Source organism: Capricornis sumatraensis, chromosome 3 (assembly GCF_032405125.1).
Source record: "Capricornis sumatraensis isolate serow.1 chromosome 3, serow.2, whole genome shotgun sequence".
Lineage (NCBI taxonomy): Eukaryota > Metazoa > Chordata > Mammalia > Artiodactyla > Bovidae > Capricornis > Capricornis sumatraensis.
In genome coordinates this window covers 9,173,324-9,190,836 of record NC_091071.1, presented here as the reverse complement: position 1 = coordinate 9,190,836, position 17,513 = coordinate 9,173,324, and the positions used below count along the sequence as shown (strand labels likewise).

The window sequence follows — 17,513 nt, the reverse complement described above, 5'->3', positions numbered from 1 at the left end:
ACGGGGACTAAGCACTTCGGCCGCTGGGCTTTTCCCAGCTTGCACAAACTCAGGCACTGCACCACCCATGCTCCGTGAGCAGAGTAGCTAAGGGCAGAACAGGACAGTGGCGTCCAGCTCCTCTCGGGGCAGGCCTGGGGCTCTCCAAGCGCCAGCCTCTGGGGCCAGTATCTGACCAAGTGGAGAAAACATTCTTCTCTGGGATGAGGACCAGCTTCCCCCAACTGAACATGCAGATCCTCCCAAGAACTCGGCCATGCAGGGGTAATCACACTCCTTTGTTCAGATGAGGCTCAGAGAGGTCAAGTCACTTGCCTGAAGCCACACAGCTGGCTGGTGGTAGAAGTGGGACTCAAACACTTGCCTGTCTGGTTTCAAAGGCACCCTGCTGGAAAGCGGGGAAGCTCTGGCATAGCGAAAGGAGCCCACCTCCAAGGAGGGACACTGGTCTCCCACCCAGGGCAACCAAGAACATCTCTCTCCCGGATAGGCTGAGAACAGAGTGTCTCGGGCAGTGACTGGCCCCAGGCGGGTGGGCGGTGGACCAGGATCAGAGGGAAGATGTGGTTAGCTCACCTGCCCGGAGGGCTGCACCCCCAGCTGGAAGCCAGGTACACGTGGAGAACAGGGGCAACCAGCTCCCTCCCAAAGGCCCTCCCTCTCTGGAGCTGGGCCTCTCTGCTGAAAGCGGCCACACCTGAAAAACCAGCTCCTGGATCAACATGAAAGCCACCGGCCTCGTCACAAGACCCCCTCGGAGCCCGAAAGGACCACCTTGGAGCTGGCTGGCTGGCTGGGCGGGCAGCGGTCCTGCCTGCTCCAGGGAGCCACCCAGGGGCACCTGAGAGCCCTTCTGCACAGGCCCTCCACCACGTACAGCCCAAGGGTGCCTCTGGCCTTTGAGGACACGGGGGAGGGGGCAGGGGCGGAAAGGCGGGGGCAGCTCATCAGGAAAAGTCCATGACCTCCTCACAAGAAACGACGTTAAAACCTCCAATCTCATGCTGCTGTCTCCCACGGTGCTCCCCTCCCTTAGGGAGCCATGACCCCTGGGGCACCCCCAAGCACCTACTGGGTACTTGCTTCACTCAGGCGCTGCCATTCGTGAGCCCAGAGGCAGAGCTGTGTCCATTTCCTAGAGGGACAAACTGAGGCTCGGCCGGTTAGGCAGCTGTCCAAGCCACGCACAGTGGGCAGGCAGCAGACTTGGAATCGGCCTGACTAGTCTGTAACCAACCAAAGTCTCAGCGCCACTGCCCACGCGAGCATTCAGGAGAGCGGCCACAGCCAGCCATGGACCTCAGCTATTTGTCAATCAAGTTTTATTTAGGGCCCTGACAGGTAACTCTTCTCCTGGGTCAGGAAGATCTCCTGGAGGAGGAAAGAGCAACCCACTCCAGTATTCTTGCCTGGAGAATCCCATGGCCTGGCAGGCAGTCCATGGGGTCGCAAAGAATCGGATGCGACTGAGCAATTTTAATTTTTTGAAACTGAATTTTTCAAACTTTTCAACAGGTAACTAGAACAGAAGTGGCCCCAGCGCAGAGGCGGACACCAGTCACTGGAGGCCCACATGGCCCCACCTCTGTCCCCTGGATGGGGTCCCGTGCCCTCCAGGGCTCTGGGGAAGTCCAGGGGCTAGTGGGACCCCAAGAGTCTCACACTCGCCCTGGAAACTACGCGCTGTTCTCTTGTTCACAGATGACCACCCCAAAGCACAGAGACACAGTGTAACTCACTGGAGGTCACACAGCCCGGCTGAAAGTGAAAGTGAAAGTCACTCAGTCGTGTCCGACTCTTTGCAACCCCACGGACTATACAGTCTGTGGAATTCTCCAGGCCAGAATACTGGAGTGGGGAGCCTTTCCCTCTTCCAGGGGATCTTCCAACCCAGGGATCAAACCCAGGTCTCCTGCATTGCAGGCGGATTCTTTACCAGCTGATCCACCAGGGAAGCCCAAGAATACTGGAGTGGGTAGCCTATCCCTTCCTCAGGGGATCTTCTCGACCCAGGAACCAGGGCCTCCTGCACAGCCCCATTGTTTGACCCTAAATCATGCTCCCGTTTGCTCTCCTTCCCTACCCCCTTGTTTCAGGAAAATACAGAATATGTATCCCAAACTACACAGCCACAGAAGGGGAGACCAGGGACTCACGGCAGGGACTCCCAGGCTCCCTGGGGAGGGAGGGCATGCGGAGATGGCTGAGACACCTCCAGGCCCGCCCTTGCCCCCACCCAGAGCATCCGCTGTTCCCGGAGCCCACCTGCACTACGGGTGGGTGGAGGACCGTAGCCCTGAGGGCGGCCGCAGGCAGGTGTAATTTCATCAGGAGCCTCCCGTCTGTGCAAGTCACCAGAAACGGAGGATGAAATTCCAGCTCTGCGGACAGAGAGGTGCAGCGATCCTGGCTCAGGGTCGGCTCTCAGTGGGGGTGGGGGCGCGGATGGGGTGCCTCTGTGAACATGATGGAAAAGGCACGCCTTCTGCTGGGCGGTCCCAAGCCAGGTAAGGGCTCAGCAAGCTGGGAGGGCCTGATCTCCATCACGAGAGCAGCAGGGCTCAGTGCTACAGCCGTGCTGTGGAATATTACTCAGTCACCAAAAGGACCAGTTCCGGGTGCCCAGACCAGGCATCATGCAGAGTGAAGAAGCTAGACGCAGGCTGCATCCTGTGTGATGGCGTGTATGCGATGCACTGCGGATAAAGCAAAGCTGTACAGACAGAAATCCAACCAGCGGTTGCCAGGGGCTGGGGGAAAGGAGTGGGCAGCCTGTGTACAGGCTTGAGGGGACTTTTGGAGGGTGATGGAATGTTCCATGTCTTGACAGGGGCTGGGCTGTGTAAATGCAGACAATGGTTGAGCTCCTTGGACGGCACACTTGAGACCTGGGCCTTTCACCAGCTATTCCTCACCCCTCGACAATATATATGGGAACACGTGGGGTGGGCTCTTCCCATGTGCCAGCCTGGGGCTGGATGCCAGGACCTGAGCCATATGCTTTTCCAAGCTTCTCACCAGCCTGCAGAGGGACTGATGAATGGATGGACAGATACACACACCCCATATGGTAGTAGTTTTGCCAGTTGTCGGAAAACGTACCTTGAGACCCCACCAGCAAACAGGCCTGGCCCCGCCCAAGCCTCCAGGAGAGAAGCAGCCTGGAGGGTCTCTTCCAGCTGCAGTCCAAGAAGGGACATGGCCCCGGCTGTCCCCAGCTCAGAGCTGGCCCTCCTCCCCCAGCCACACAGCCTGGCCAGGCATCTACAAGCTGCCCAGGACCCCAACTCCTCAGACTGGGGCCTCTCATCTCCGGCTTTCCACCCCATCTCCACTTCGGACCTGCACTGGGGTGACCCACCTACCTCACTGGAGAGCCCCCAGCATGTACCACCAAGCTCCCAACTCAACCCACAGGGCCAGCCTGAGGCTTCAGCAGAAGGCGGGGGCATCAATGCCATCTTATGTATGAGCACACACCCCAGACAGGTGGCGGGGGCCCCCCCCAGAGACAATATCCCCAGCCTCAACGGGGGAGCATCAGAGAAACAGCCTCCCAGTGCTGGGGGTTGGCTCTGTGAATCTTGGGACCACAAATCCTAATTTGGTATCTAATAGAGTGTCCCTAGCAAGTTCCTGCTCCTCCCAAAAAACTCTCTTTTTTCAAACTTTTTATATCAGAGTTGTTGTTCAGTCACTAAGGTGTGCCCAACTCTTCACGACCCCATGGACTACAGCATGCCAGGCTTCCCTGTCCTTCACCATCTCCCGGAGTTTGCTCAAACTCGTCCATGGGGTCGATGTTGATTAACAATGCCATGTTAGCCTCAGTGTACAGCGAAGTGACTCAGCCACACACAGAGGTGCATCCATTCTTTCTCAAACTCCCCTCGCATCTAGGCTGCCATGTAACACTCAGCAGAGTAAACTCCTCTTAATACCCCGTACGGACCACAGCTCTGGAGAAGGAAACAGCAACCCACTCCAGGATTCTTGCCTAGAGAATCCTGGGGACAGAGGAGCCTGGTGGGCTGCCGTCTATGGCGTCGCTCAGAATTGGACACGACTGAAGCGACTTAGCAGCAGCAGCAGCAGCAGCAGGGACCACAGTGGCACGGAAGGTTCTGAAACACAAGGCCTCCCAGACTGGGGGTCCCTGAGCTCCCCCTGCCACACCACCCAGGTCTAATAGATCTGGATCCTTGAACCCCAGACTGGAGAACCGAGGAAATCACACACAGCACCACCTGATTCAATCTCATTCTAGACCATCCCCGGAGCCTCAGGGTGAGGCCCCAACCTAGGCCCCAGCCACACCCAAGTTCCCCCGACCCCAATCGTCTCCCAGAGGCCGCAGGGGGAGAGTTACCAGATAAAACACAAGACCGCCAGTTCAGTCTACACTTCAGCTAAACAAGCAAATCCCCACGGGCTTCCCAGGAGGCGCCAATGCAGGAGATGTAAGAGACGCGAGTTCGATCCCTGGGTTGGGAAGATCCCCTGGAGGGGGGCATGGCAACCCACTCCAGTATTCTTGCCTGGAAAATCCCATGGACAAGAGGAGCCTGGCAGGCTCCAGTCCATGGAGTCACAAACACTCAGACATGACTGAAGTGATTTAGTACGGACGCACATAGCCCCCATACTGCATTATCCGTCAGTTAACCAAAATCCAAATTTAACCGGACGTCCCTATTTTAACTGGCTAAATCAGGCCACCCGGAGCAGGTGGTCCTGAAGGAGGGAGACAGGTGGGCACACAAATAGCTCTGGGGCAGCCAGGCCCAGCTCGGGACCAAGAGCAAGGGTGTCTGGAATGAGAGTTTTGTTCCCTGCCTGACACACCCCCAGCGGTCACCCCCAGCCAGCGCCTGGACAAAGCACAGCCTCCCCCAGCTCATTCAGGACACCTAACTCACCCCAAAGTGAAGAAGGGCGGTGCCCTGGATGCCATCCTCCCCCAGGGCTCTGAGCCCCTTTGCTGTCATCGAATATAACCCATGGCCCTGCAGCTGAAATGACAAACTATCAGGGATTCCCTGGAGGTCCAGGGGTTAAGACTCTGGGCTTCCACTGCAAAGAGCAAGAGTCGGCTCCCTGGTCGGGACACTGAGACCCCACACGCTATGTGGGAAAAACCTCAAATGCAAAAAAACACTTGAAATGACAAACTATTGACCCCAGTGAGACGGTCCCAGCCAGACATCCCTGCCCGTGAGGAACCTGGGTGCCCACTGAAGCTGGCTCCCCTAGGGACTCAGCTGGACAACTCAACACTTACGCCCAGAAGTCTCTCTTGTCACCCTGTCACCAACAGGGTGACTCGCCTCTGTTTTCTGATCAGGTCCATCTCCTTCACCTCTCCCACAGAAAACAATCCTTCCACCTTCCGGTCTCCATAAGGGTTTGTATCTCATGGGCCCCACACACACCCCTGGGAGATCCTGAGCCCTAGGTCCTCACACTCTGCTCGCCAGGACTAGCGAATTAACCCTGCAGGTCCTGTTCCTGGTGCCCCCCAAGGCCTCCACAGACCCCCTGGAGCTGGGCGCACACTGCTGGTCTGTCCCAAGGAACGTGGCTGTGTCCCTGGTTGCCAGGCATCAAAGAGAGAGATGCCCACAAATGGCACAGACCGAGAGAAACTGCATGGACGACACTCGGGGAGCAGAGCCCCAGGCTCAGGTCTGGGGTAATGGGAGGAGGAACGTCCCAGAGGATGTGGGGCAGGAAGCCTGGGGAAAGACCCTCGAGGTCCCACCATTGTGGAGACCTACCCCAGAGATGGAAGCTCAGGAACAACACGAGAGAGCCTGCTTAGCTATTCAGACCCTGGGGCAGGATTTCATTCATTCATTCATTCATTCACTTAGTAAGTATTTGGGGAGCAGCCCTGGAACTCCAACACTTTGGCCACCTGATGCGAAAAGCCGACTCACTGGAAAACACCCCGATGCTGGGAAAGAGTGAAGGCAAAAAGAAGGGAGCGGAAGAGGATGAGATGGGTAGTGTCACTGACTCAAGTGACACTGAGCACTTGAATCAGCAAACTCCGGGAGACAGCGGAGGAAAGGGGAGCTTGGCAATGCTGCAGTCCGTGGGGTCACAGAGTCTGACACCGACTTAGCAACTGAACAACAACCCGGGGCACCATGGACCGAAAGCAAGCCTCGGTCCCTCTCCTATCCCCAGTATAATCGGGGATGTGTAACTCTTGAGTGAGATCAGTACCGGGATGGGGAAGGACAGGATGTCATGGGGACACAGAGGCAGCACCTTGGCCAGTCCAGGGGACGTTCCTGGGCAGGTTTCCAGCCTGAGGACCTGAGAGCCAGCTGAGTCCTGACAGAGGAGGGGAGAAAGGCAAATTCTACAGCCCCTACCCACCTTCATCCTAGGCAGGGAGGGCCATTCAAGGAAGCCCCGCCCCCTCAGGTGGGAAGAAGCCGAGGTTCCGAGGAATAGCAGGAGCAAAGGCCTTTCAGGAAAGGTGCAGTTTTCAAAGAGTGGGCCCAGGAGGCAGTGGGGGGCCAGAGGAGAGCCAGAGGACTCGAACCAGAACCCAGAATGAGGATGGACCGGCAGATCCGGTCTTCGGTTCCAAGGTCAGGCTGAGGACACGAGAGCCTCAAGCTGTCATCCACCACATTACCTGGGGTCTCCAACAACAGGCTGTTACCAAACTGGGGACACCCCAGCTGTCGGGGAGACGGGGAGGCTGCACAAACAGGTGCCTCCCGGACCCCTATCATGATGTCTGCCTTCCCGACTATCTGCAAGCATCAGATGCTGACAACTGGCAGCTCACGGAGGCTGCCTGAAATGAACAAATGAAGCACACTTGCAAATACATGACCCTTCCTCCGGCATCCAGAAAACAGTCCTCCTAAGTAGGTTAAGCCTGCCCCTCCAGTGCTATCTTCCAGACCCAGTTTTGCAAGCTTTCTGCCCAGGTCCTCCCACATTTTGAAAGAGCGGGCACCCTCGTCTCCTCCGCTGGGGTCCTCTGGGACCCTCTGAGTCAGAGCCACAACTTTCTAGGTCACCCTCAGAGCAGGCTACAGGATGGGGTGTGGTCTGAAGCTCCCCATATCCCCAAAGCAGGTTGAGGATTCCGACATCCCGTCCTCTCGCGGCCAGGCCTGTCCCTTGGTCCACAGGTCCCTGTTCAGAAGAAGGCAGAGGGTGACTTGCACCCTCCTGGGCCCCCGCTCCTGACCTGACGGCCCCCATCTTTGCTGCCCTTGTGCCCGGCCCCTCCCTGCCAGCAGCCACCAGCCTTCCTCTCATGCTGAATAAATAATCGATGCTTATGCCCTTTCCCTTTGGGAATGACGCTGCTGAAATAAATGGGTTGCTCCGAGGCACCTCCCCAGTCCCGAGACCCCGAGTCAGTAGCAGGGAGCAGCAGTCCTCCCCACGGGTGCAACCGAACACATGAGGGAGACGAGGGCCAGCGGGGTCGGGGCGGCTTCTGGCCACCCCTTCCTTCTGCTGTGAGCAGGAAGAGGAGCCCCTGCAAATGCCCACTCCTCGAGAAGCTGTCCGGGCCTGCCCACCTCAGCAGCAACATACTCCATTCGTGACCCGGCGAGGGGACCCCTACATGCCGGGTCCCCTCACTCGGGCTGTGACTGGGACCCGGGAGCCTCCCACCCCAGGTCTAGTTCTGGGAGCCTGGGTCCCAGGGCCGGATGTCCAGGGCTTGAGCCCCCCTCCAGCAAGGCCAGGAGGGCAGAACTCTCAGAGGCACGGTCCCCCTCTGTCCTGGGCCCAGGCCAGGGAACCTTCCCTTTTCCTGGCCACAGGCTGGGGCACCCAGGACCCTTCATTCCCAGAGACTCAGGATGGTGGTGGTGGTGGTGGTGGGAGGCATCTAGCCGGCTCCAGGGGCCTCCCCACCTATCTGTGGGAACTCAGAGACCACTCACAGACAGGGCATCCCCAACTTGCTCCTCGGAAACCTTTGTGATCCCCTACTGCCATCCTCTGAGCCTCCTTCCCTTGCACTGGATCAGGAGCCCAGCGGCCACCACTCAGACCAGCCCCTCCTCCCCAGGGACCCCAGCAGGAACCACTGAGTTGGAGCAGTACTGGCTGTATGGGACTCAGCCTGTGAGTGGGGCGGGGGCACCGGCCAGGAGATCGGCTCGGCCCCAGCAAGGCGGAGGTAGGGAAGAGTTGGGGGGGCGGGGGCCGCGGCCTGCCCAGCCCCCCTCGGCTCCCACACTGGCGCCCGCCGCCGCCCGGGTAGCACAACTGACCTCGTTCGCCAACTGCAGCAGCCTGCGGGCGCCCGCTGCCCGTCCGGGGTGGCCCCCCACCTCCGGAAGGGCCCCGAGGTGGTGGGGGGGCGGGGGCGGCGGCGGTGACAGCTCCCGGCTCCCCCTCTCGGCAGGTGGGGGCAGCCGTCCCTCCCCGCCCCCGGCCCGAATTATAATCCCGGTCACGTGCCTCCCGAGGCACCCAAAAGCCGGACCCAGATTCTGGAACACCTGGAGGGGGAGGGGCGGGCCCCCCCCGAGGGTGGGAGGAGAAGGGGAGAAGGGCCTCGGCGCCCGCCCTCCCCTCCACCCCCCGCAAAAGTTTCTCCTACCTTGGAGGATCCTCAAGCGCTCCTGCCAGCGGCGCCCCGGCCCCGGCCCGCGGCCAGGACTCAGCCTCCTGCCGCTGCCTCCTTAATTAATCCGGGAGAATGGGGGAAGGAGAGGCGGAGGGAGGCGCGGAGCGGCGGCGGGGGCGGGCGGGAGGCGAGCGGGGCGCGGGGCGGGGAGGGGGCCCGGCGGGGGCTCTCGGGCCGGCCGGGGGGCTGGCGCTCGGCGGCCCCCACCCCCGGCGCGGGCTGCGGCGGAGGGCGGGGCGCGGCGCGGGGAGCCGAGCCGAGAGCGGGAGCGCAGGGAGGCTCTTTGTTCTGTAATCCCAGTAAGATTGCCAGCCATTCGCCCCGGCCCTAATCCCAGCCCCGCGCAACACCACCCTCCATTGGCTGCCATTTACATACGGGATTAGCCCGCCCCGCGCCCCGGCCTGGGCACCGCGGGGGGAGCGCCGCGCCCCCCGCCCCGCGCCGGGCGCCCCGAGCGCGCGCCGCCCCAGCGCCCGCCGCCAGGGGGGCCCGCGGGAGGGGCGGCCCCGGCGCCCCCTGGCTGCCCGCGGCGCCCCTCCGCCTCCCTAGCGCCCCGCCGCCCCGACGGATTAGAAAGCCAGGACTCGTCCCCGGAGACCCCCCCTCACCCCCGCCCCGGGCGCGGGAGCCGGGCCCAGAGGGTCAAGGTCACTCAGCGGGCGCCGGGAGGATCCCTGGAGATGCCAGGGCCCGCTCGCTGGGGAAACTGAAGTGGGAGCGGCTGGTCACCTCTGCCGTGCCCAGGTTATTTCCCCCCCGTGGCGTGGCCCGGGTGCCTCTTTCAGCCTTTGTCCCCTGGGATGGGAAGGAAGGCAGTGACAAGCCCAAGGTCGCAGCTGATCCGATTGGACATGCCAGGTCCCATCTTGTCTGGGCAGCGCTCCTTCCCAGGCTTCTGCCACCCCTTTCCCCTCCATACCAGCCTCCCTACAGAGTCAGCACACCTCCAGTCTTCTGCAGAGCATGCATCTTAGATCGTTGGGAGGAGCCTGGAGATTCACCACAGTGTCCTGAGCCCTGTGCTAGGCCCTGGCTATACTGGACACAGTGGGGAGGGACGGGCAGGCCGCCACCCCAGGAAGCACCTGGCCTACAGGGAGAGAGCCAGACAGAGAATCGACGAGGTCCTAGCAAAGCCCACCCGCCCTTCTGGGCACACAACTGACGCTTGGTAAAGGCTAACCTTGGCTGGTCGGGTTTCCCCCTGGCCAGCCCACCAGACAGAGCTTCTCCCTGGCAGGGCCATGTCCACTGTGCCCAACCCAAAGTGAAAGAAAGTGAAGTCACTCAGTCGTGTCCGACTCAGTGACCCCATGGACTAGCCCACCAGGCTCTTCCATCCTTGGGATTTTCCAGGCAAGAATACTGGAGTGGGTTGCCATTTCCTTTTCCAGGAGATTTTCCCAACCCAGGGGTCAAACCCAGGTCTCCTGCATTGTAGGCAGATGCTTTGCTGTCTGAGCCACCAGTGAAGTCCATAAGGGCCAAGCCAAGAGGGGCCCTTGTGCCCACCGAACACTCTGCCCACAGAAGGTATTGGCCATAGCAGGGGATTGGGAATGAGGCCACAGATGCCCCTCCATCCCACGCCACCCCTGCCCTCTTGGGGACACCTGCCATCCCCCTTGTCACCCTGACGCCTGGGGACACTTCGAGGCACCCTGTCTTGTGGTCCCCCTCAGATGCACATCCCTACCCACCCTGTGCTGGCCCTGGTGTGGCAGAATGTCTAAGTGGAAGGGCCAGGGTCTGGAGCCTGACTGTGTGGGCTCAAATCCTGGCTCTTCCTCTTAGCACCTGTGCCCTTGGGCAAAGCAGTTCACCCCTCAGAGCCTCGGTTTTCTCCCCTTCCCACAGCCCCTGAGTCAACCACAGAGTTGCCTCGGTGGATAACAGTGATGATGGTGAGAGAGTCATTTCCTAGGCAGGTTGATAAGAAGTCTAGGGGTCCCCAAGGAGAGAGGGGTCTGGAATTCTCAAGGAGGAAGAAAGAACAAACTTTTTTTTCTTCTGCATTCCTTAGGGTTATATAACAATAATGTATCCTGCCTGAGGACAGTCTTTGGATTAAACCTTCTGGCTAAACCTGTTATCTTAAAATGTAAATTATGGGAGTAGGTCTGTTGAGGTCTTTACAAGGATTATATAACAATAATGTATCCTGCCTGAGGACAGTCTCTGGATTAAACCTTCTGGCTAATTCTGCTATCTTAAAATGTAAATTATGGGAGTAGGTCTGGTGAGGTCTTTACAACCTCCAGGCATTCTTTTGATTCACTGGAGAGTATATAACTCCACTGCTAACACTAGCAAGGGGATACTCTTTCTGCCCCCTTCTGATGCCTATGTCAGAAGCTTTCTCTATCTCCTTTATACTTTAATAAAACTTTATTGCACAAAATCTCTGAGCGATCAAGCCTCATCTCTGGCCTTGGATTAAGTTCCTCTCCTCCGGAGGCCAAGAATCCCAGCATCTTTTCGTGGTTCAGCAACAACCTCTCAAAGGGCATGCTAGTTAAGGGTCTACTAGGCATATTACCTAGGTGTCTGGTCCTGACCTGAACCCTGCAAGGGCTGTCCTATTGGCCTCATTTCACAATGAGCTGAAGTGATTGTTTCCGGACATACAGCATGTGAGTGCCATTGCTGCGTCTGGCTCCTTAGCCCTTGTTTGTCCCACTGACTAATGCTTCCTCCATTACCAAGAGGATTTGGGGGTTAGGCATGGCTTCAGTGGGCCCAGCTGGGGGAAGCTGGTCCCAGGAAGGAAGGGCTGGCTGGTTGGGCTGTTGGTTTCCGGACAGAACGCTTCCCGGACCTGAAGTCCAGGGACAGAGTGCCAGAAACCTCTGGACCCCAGGGCTTAAAGGAACTGAAGCCAGGTGCGTGCTCAGGCCTGCCCTCTGCAGGCAGAATCAGGAGCGGCGGACATGTAAGTGAAGCGCCGGGAGGGAAAAGTGCCCTCCTGCCTCTGGCCTCTGGGCTGCTCCTCCCAGAGGCAACAGCCTGCCTGCCCCCAAGCTCACCCAGGCCGATACTGGGGGCAGAAGGCCTTGGCCTACCATGTCCAGGTCCCACTCAGTAGGGTATGACTGGGGTATGACCTCTGGCTCCACATTCACTGGCTGTGTGACCTAGGCCCACTTGGTTGGCCTCTCTGGGCCTCAGCTTCCTCACCTGTAAAATGGAGCCAAGGTAGTCCTTTCTTCACATGATTGCTATGAGGATTAAATGACATATTATACAGGAAAACGTTTATCAAAGAGCCTGGTGTGTAGCAGGTGCTTAATAAAGGGCGATTCCCCCTCTTTTTCTTTTCTTGGCAGCACCCTGTGGCTTGCAGGATCTCAGTTCCCCGTCAAGGGATCAAACTGGTACCCCCTGCAGTGGAAGCACAGAGTCTTAACCCCTGGACTGCCAAGAAATTTCCAAAGACAGTTCTCATTTTTAAAATTTGTTGGTTTCATCTAGGGGCAAAGTCAGACTTGGAGTTTTTGCTGAACTGCTCTTCATGAGGAGGTGGGATTCTAAGGACAAGCGTATGGACATTCACATTTCTGTCAAGTTCAATTCCTTCTCCTGGGAAGGGCAGCAACAGCTGTTTAAGCAGAGGGGAGTTTGTTTGAGAAGTCCTTGCCCGTGGCTACCTCCCGCCTACAGGAACGTCTCCTGCTGGCTTTATGAAGCTCATTTGCACTGGTCCTGCCCCATCCTTGCCCTGGCCTGGTCAGGTCCCCCTTCTATGTATGTAGATGTGGAAACCAGGGTTCTTCTCTCCTCCTTCCTCCTAACTCCCTCACAGCCCCAGGGTTGGGACTTTCTTGGTGGTCCAATGGTTAAGACTTCACCTTCCAGTACAGGGGGTGGAGGTTCAATCTCTGGTCAAGGAGCTGAGATCCCACATGCCTCCTGGCCAAAAAAGGAAAACAGAAAATGGAAACAATATTGTAACAAATTAAATTGTAAACTGTTAAAATGGTCCACATCAAAAAATCTTTAAAAAGCAACAACAAAAAAACCCCCAAGATTACTCCCATTACAAAGCCCTTTCTACACCTTCTTTCGCTTAACCAGGTGGGCCTGCTAGTCCCCTTTCCACAGATGGGAATATAGAATGGTGGATCATGTGTTGAAGTGACAGGGCATCTGGGCGTCCTGTCCCCCCATTAGCCCAGGAGCTCCTAGGCCCAGCATGTGTGGCGTAGGGTCTCTGACCAGCAGACAGGCCACCAGAGTGAACTGCCCTGTGAACTCTGCCCTCTGCTCCCCTGGGGTTTGGGCCCAGCCTGGATCCCTACCTTCTTGCAGTTTCCTTTCCCATCATTCTGGACCACTTCTGGCTCCTTGTTCCTTGGAATGGAGACTCTCTGGGGTAGGAGGGGATGTGGATAGAAGGACAGCCCAGCCATCTCCATCAAAGCATCTCTTCTTTGACCCTGGGGCAAGTCCAGAGGAAGCCAGGGGCTTGGCTGCCCTGGATGTGACCACAGGGACCAAAGCTGAGGACGGTGAGCCCAATGCCCTCATCTTACAGGTAAGCATCCCTCAGTACCGAGCCGGGCAGCACTGACCCACAGCAGCCCCGCGGTGAGTGATGGGGTGGACTTCAAGGTCTCCCAGTCCCCCACCTGCCATTCTTTTCTGCCATCTCCTTGGCTTTCTTTGGATTTCCAGGATGATGATTTTATCTGATAATTACTATTTAGCCTTTAAAAGTGAGACTTGAATGGTTTCTGGATTTAACTACTCCAATTTCTCTTCAGAGTCACCTATCTCTTATTCCATCTTGGAAACCAAAGGGAAAAGAGATTCAATGTATGGAAACGTGCTTTCGAGGCAGCATGCAGGATCCATGAAACAAGGTCAAGCAAGGTGAGCAGAGAATCTGTAAGTCTAGATGTTAAATGTTATCCCTACCAGCTAGGGGGGCTTCCCCTGTGGCTCAGCAGTAAAAAAATCTGCCTGCAGTGCAGGGGACAGAGCAAATGCAGGAGACGTGGGTTTGATCCTTGGGTCAGCAAGATCCCTCGGAGGAGGCCATGGCAACCCACTTCAGTACTCTTGCCTGGAGAATCCCATGGACAGAGGAGACTGGCGGGCTACAGTCCACAGGGTCACAAAGAGTTGGACACGACTGAAGCAACTGAGCACTCCCAGAGCTAGGGTGCTCAGACGGTTTGAGGGCTGTGAAGGGACAAAGGGTTGGTGATGGGCTTGCTTGAGGTTCCCGAGTTTGTAACCCAGATTTCCAACCCCCTCCACCAACAAAGGACCATTCCCCAGGCCTCCGGGCACCTCCTTTCATCCCCTGCCTGGGCCCCATCCTCCCAGATTTTTGTTCCCTGGCTCACCCAAACTGCTCAGGGTAGAAACCATTTCCCTCACTGGGGCATCTGAGCAGAAGAGGAACCTACTAGAATCTTACAGACCCCCAGAAGTGAAGCCCTAGTCCTGGGATTTCAGGCACTCTGGCAAGCTGGGGTGGACACCTGGGATGCAAGGAGTTCTTCCGTTCACAACACAAGCAGGTAGATCTGCAACCCCAGCTCCTAGGCCCCAGGGTTTGGCTCTGGTGTATAGTCTATGGCAGCCCAGGCCAACAGAAATAGGACGTGAGCCACAAACACACACCCCGGAGGAAATTTTAAATTTCCTAGTAGCCGCGTTAAAAGAATAAAAGAACTAGGTGAAATGCATTTTAGTCATTTATTTGATTTAACCCAGTGATCTCCAGTGGCTCAGTGATAAAGAATCTGCCTGCCAATGCAGGAGATGGGGGTTCGATCCCTGGGTCGGGAAGATCCCTGGAAGAAGGAAATGGCAACCCACTCGAGTATTCTTGCCTGGAGAATTCCATGGACAGAGGAGCCTGGTGGGCTACAGTTCATGGGGGTCACAAAGAGGCAGACACGACTGAGTGACTAAACAACAAAGACAACCCAAAATATGTTCATTTCAACATGTAATATTGTTTAAAATTGAGACTTTTTTGGAGACACTTTAAATTCTTTTTCTTGTACTAAAGTCTTTGAAATCAATGTCGATTTCACACTTATGCTGGCAATCCAGTGGTTGGGACTTGGTGCTTTCACTGCCATGGGCCTGGGTTCAACCCCTGGTCAGGGAACCAAAATCCTGTAAACCAAAAAAACAAAACCAGAAACCAGTAACTTTCATTTACTGAATGCTTACTGTAAGCCAGTATGTGTGCTAAGTCGCTTCAGTCATGTCTGACCCTTTGCGACCTACACAGTCCTCCAGGCCCCTCCATGGGATTCTCCAGGCAAGAATCCTGGAGTGGGCTGCCATGCCCTCCTCCAGATCTCCTCCCCCGGATTTTCCTGACCCGGGGATCGAACCCGCATGTTTTATAATGCCTACATGGGTAGGCAGGTTCTTTGCCACTAGCACCACCTGGGAAGCCCACAGTAAGCCAGGCATGGTGCTAAACATCTTCCATCATGCTCATTCCGTGGAAGACACAGGCTCAGGGAGGTCCCTGAGAAACACGGTCAAGTTCGCCATTCCATCTTCCCACCCAGAAGCCAGTCTTTCATGAGCTCAGTTTGAAGGAGCTGGAACAAGGCGGGTGCAAAGCCTTTGCCCCTCGTGTCATCCCCAACACGGGGCCCCTGCTTCTTAGGTCCTGGCGTGCCAGCCTCCCACCACCACCCAGACCCCGGCCCCCAGCAGGAAACAGCAGTACCAGGCCGCTGCTCTGCTAAGCAAATTTAGAGTTATAAATTAGTGAAGATTTTGAACAACTTCAGGGCCAGAAGAGGAAAAAACAAGGGGAAAACACACTTCAAAGCAACTTCCCCAGACACTATAGGAAAAGAGCAAAGTCAGTAGAAAAGCTTCAGGGGGACTTCCGCTCTGCACATGTGTCCATGGAGGGTGGTGTAGAGAGAGACTGCTGCCAAGTTGCTGCTGGGCTCTCCACCCCACCCCCACCCCACGCTGCTGGTCTTGATCACAGCAAGATCAGAAACTCAGCTGCTTCATTTGGGTAGCTTCTTTTCTCCAAGCTTCAGTTTTCTCATCTGCAGAAGGGGTTTCTACCACACCCCAAGGCCTTCGGTGAGTTCAGCCCCAGCCCCGTGGTTGACACAAGGGCGGGGCCCAGGTGCGGCAAGTGGACGAGCTGGAACTGGGGGTTGGTGCTGTGGCATCTTCTGTCTGAGCTCGGCTCAGATGGATGGGGGGGGGGCCTCGGCCTCAATTTCCCCCTCTTGAGTCTTGTTAAAAGCACAGGTCCAGGGGCTTCCCTGGAGGCCTGGTGGTTAAGAATCCACCTTCCAATGCAGGAGATGTGGGTTCCATCCCTGATGGAGCAACCAAGATCCCACAAGCTGTAGGGGCACCTAAGCCGACGCAACGTAACTGCGAGTGCTCTAGCACTCACGCACCACAGCTAGAGAAGATGGCGCGTTGCAGCGAAAGATCCCGCGTGCCACAACTAAGATCTGATGCAGCCAAATGAATAAATAAATATATATATTTTTAAAGCACAGGCTTAGATCCTTTCCAGAGGTGGGTTGGCTCAGACACTGGAGGGGTCAGAATTTTTTCCCCAGCTCTTTCTGATACACATTCAAGTTTGAGGAGCATTAGCTTTCATGTTCTCCAAGGGTTGTCTTTTGCTTTGGAGCTGTGGTGTTGGAGAAGACTCTTGAGAATCCCTGGGACAGCAAGGAGATCCAACCAGTCCATCCTAAAGGAAATCAGTCCTGAATATTCATTGGAAGGACTGATGCTGAAGCTGAAACTCTAATACTTTGGCCACCTGATGCAAAGATCTGACTCATTTGAAAAGATCCTGATGCCGGGAAAGATTGAAAGCAGGATAAGGGAACGACAGAGGATGAGATGGTTGGATGGCATCACCGACTCAATGGACATGAGTTTGAGTAAACTCCGGGAGTTGGTGATGGACAGGGAGGCCTGGCGTGTTACAGTCCATGGGGTCGCAAAGAGTCAGACACCGACTGAGCGACTGAACTGAACTGAACTGAACTGAAGGGTCGTCTGGGCTCCGGCATCTGTGGTTTAACCACTCTCAGCCCTGCGGGTCCAGTCCACAGCTGCGTCCCTTGTGCCACATGGCACTCCGCGCAGGCTCCTGTGTCGCAGACCGCCAGTGCCCAGCCCAGCAGCCAGGCAGGCCTGACATATCAGGCCTGCGATGGGGGATTCCACACGAAAACACCCTGTGTGTAGCAGGCATCCCGTAGACCCAGTTGCCAGTGGCCCCTGGGAGCTCTGGGCCAGGCATGAGCGCACAGCGTGGGCTGTGAAGCAATGAAGCAGCCCTGGGCACTGGAGCCAGGGGGTCACCCAGCTCAGCCTGAAGAGGAATGGGTTGCCGAGAGGCCGTGTCCTCCGGCCCTATGGGAAATAGTGAGCCAAGAGCACAGCCCCTTCTGGCCTCCACTCCATGGGCCCGCTGGTCCAGCAGGTGCTAAAACAGTCCCTTTGGCCCCGGGATTTTCTGCTGCATCCCCTCCACTCCAGGAAAAGGCATCACATAGGGTTTCCCTGTCTCACCTACCACCCTTCCATACCACCCCATCCTCTGAGGGGAGGTCTGGTCCAGGCCTTGAAGCCAAGTCTCTGCTTGTGCATCAGCGCTTGCAGGTAGGTCTTTGCACACACAGTCCTTCTAAACCCAGCGCCCTACCTGCCCCACTAGGTCAGCTCGCCCTCCTCCAGATCTCAGTCTTCCTGACTGCACTGACCTGGGCCCCACCCCACCAAGGCTTTCGGAGCCCCTCAGGAAAGAGCAGGGGGAAACTCTGGCTCCAGTTGGAATTGTATGTTGGGTGAGTAATGATTGGAGCCCTGTCTGATTCACCCATTAAACTCAAGTGAGGGCGGACGTGGGGAG

The 17,513-nt window shown here is 57.0% G+C and overlaps 1 protein-coding gene across 1 annotated transcript in view; it reads right to left on the bottom strand.

Annotated features, from left to right (window-relative positions):
• Positions 1-8,692, bottom strand: part of GTF2IRD1 (GTF2I repeat domain containing 1) — a 116,357-nt gene extending 107,665 nt beyond the window's left edge. Inside the window, exon 1 of the mRNA XM_068967282.1 lies at positions 8,597-8,692. The gene's annotated coding sequence lies outside the window, so the exon portion shown is untranslated. The remainder of the gene's footprint in view (positions 1-8,596) is intronic.
• Positions 8,693-17,513: the final 8,821 nt, after the last annotated feature.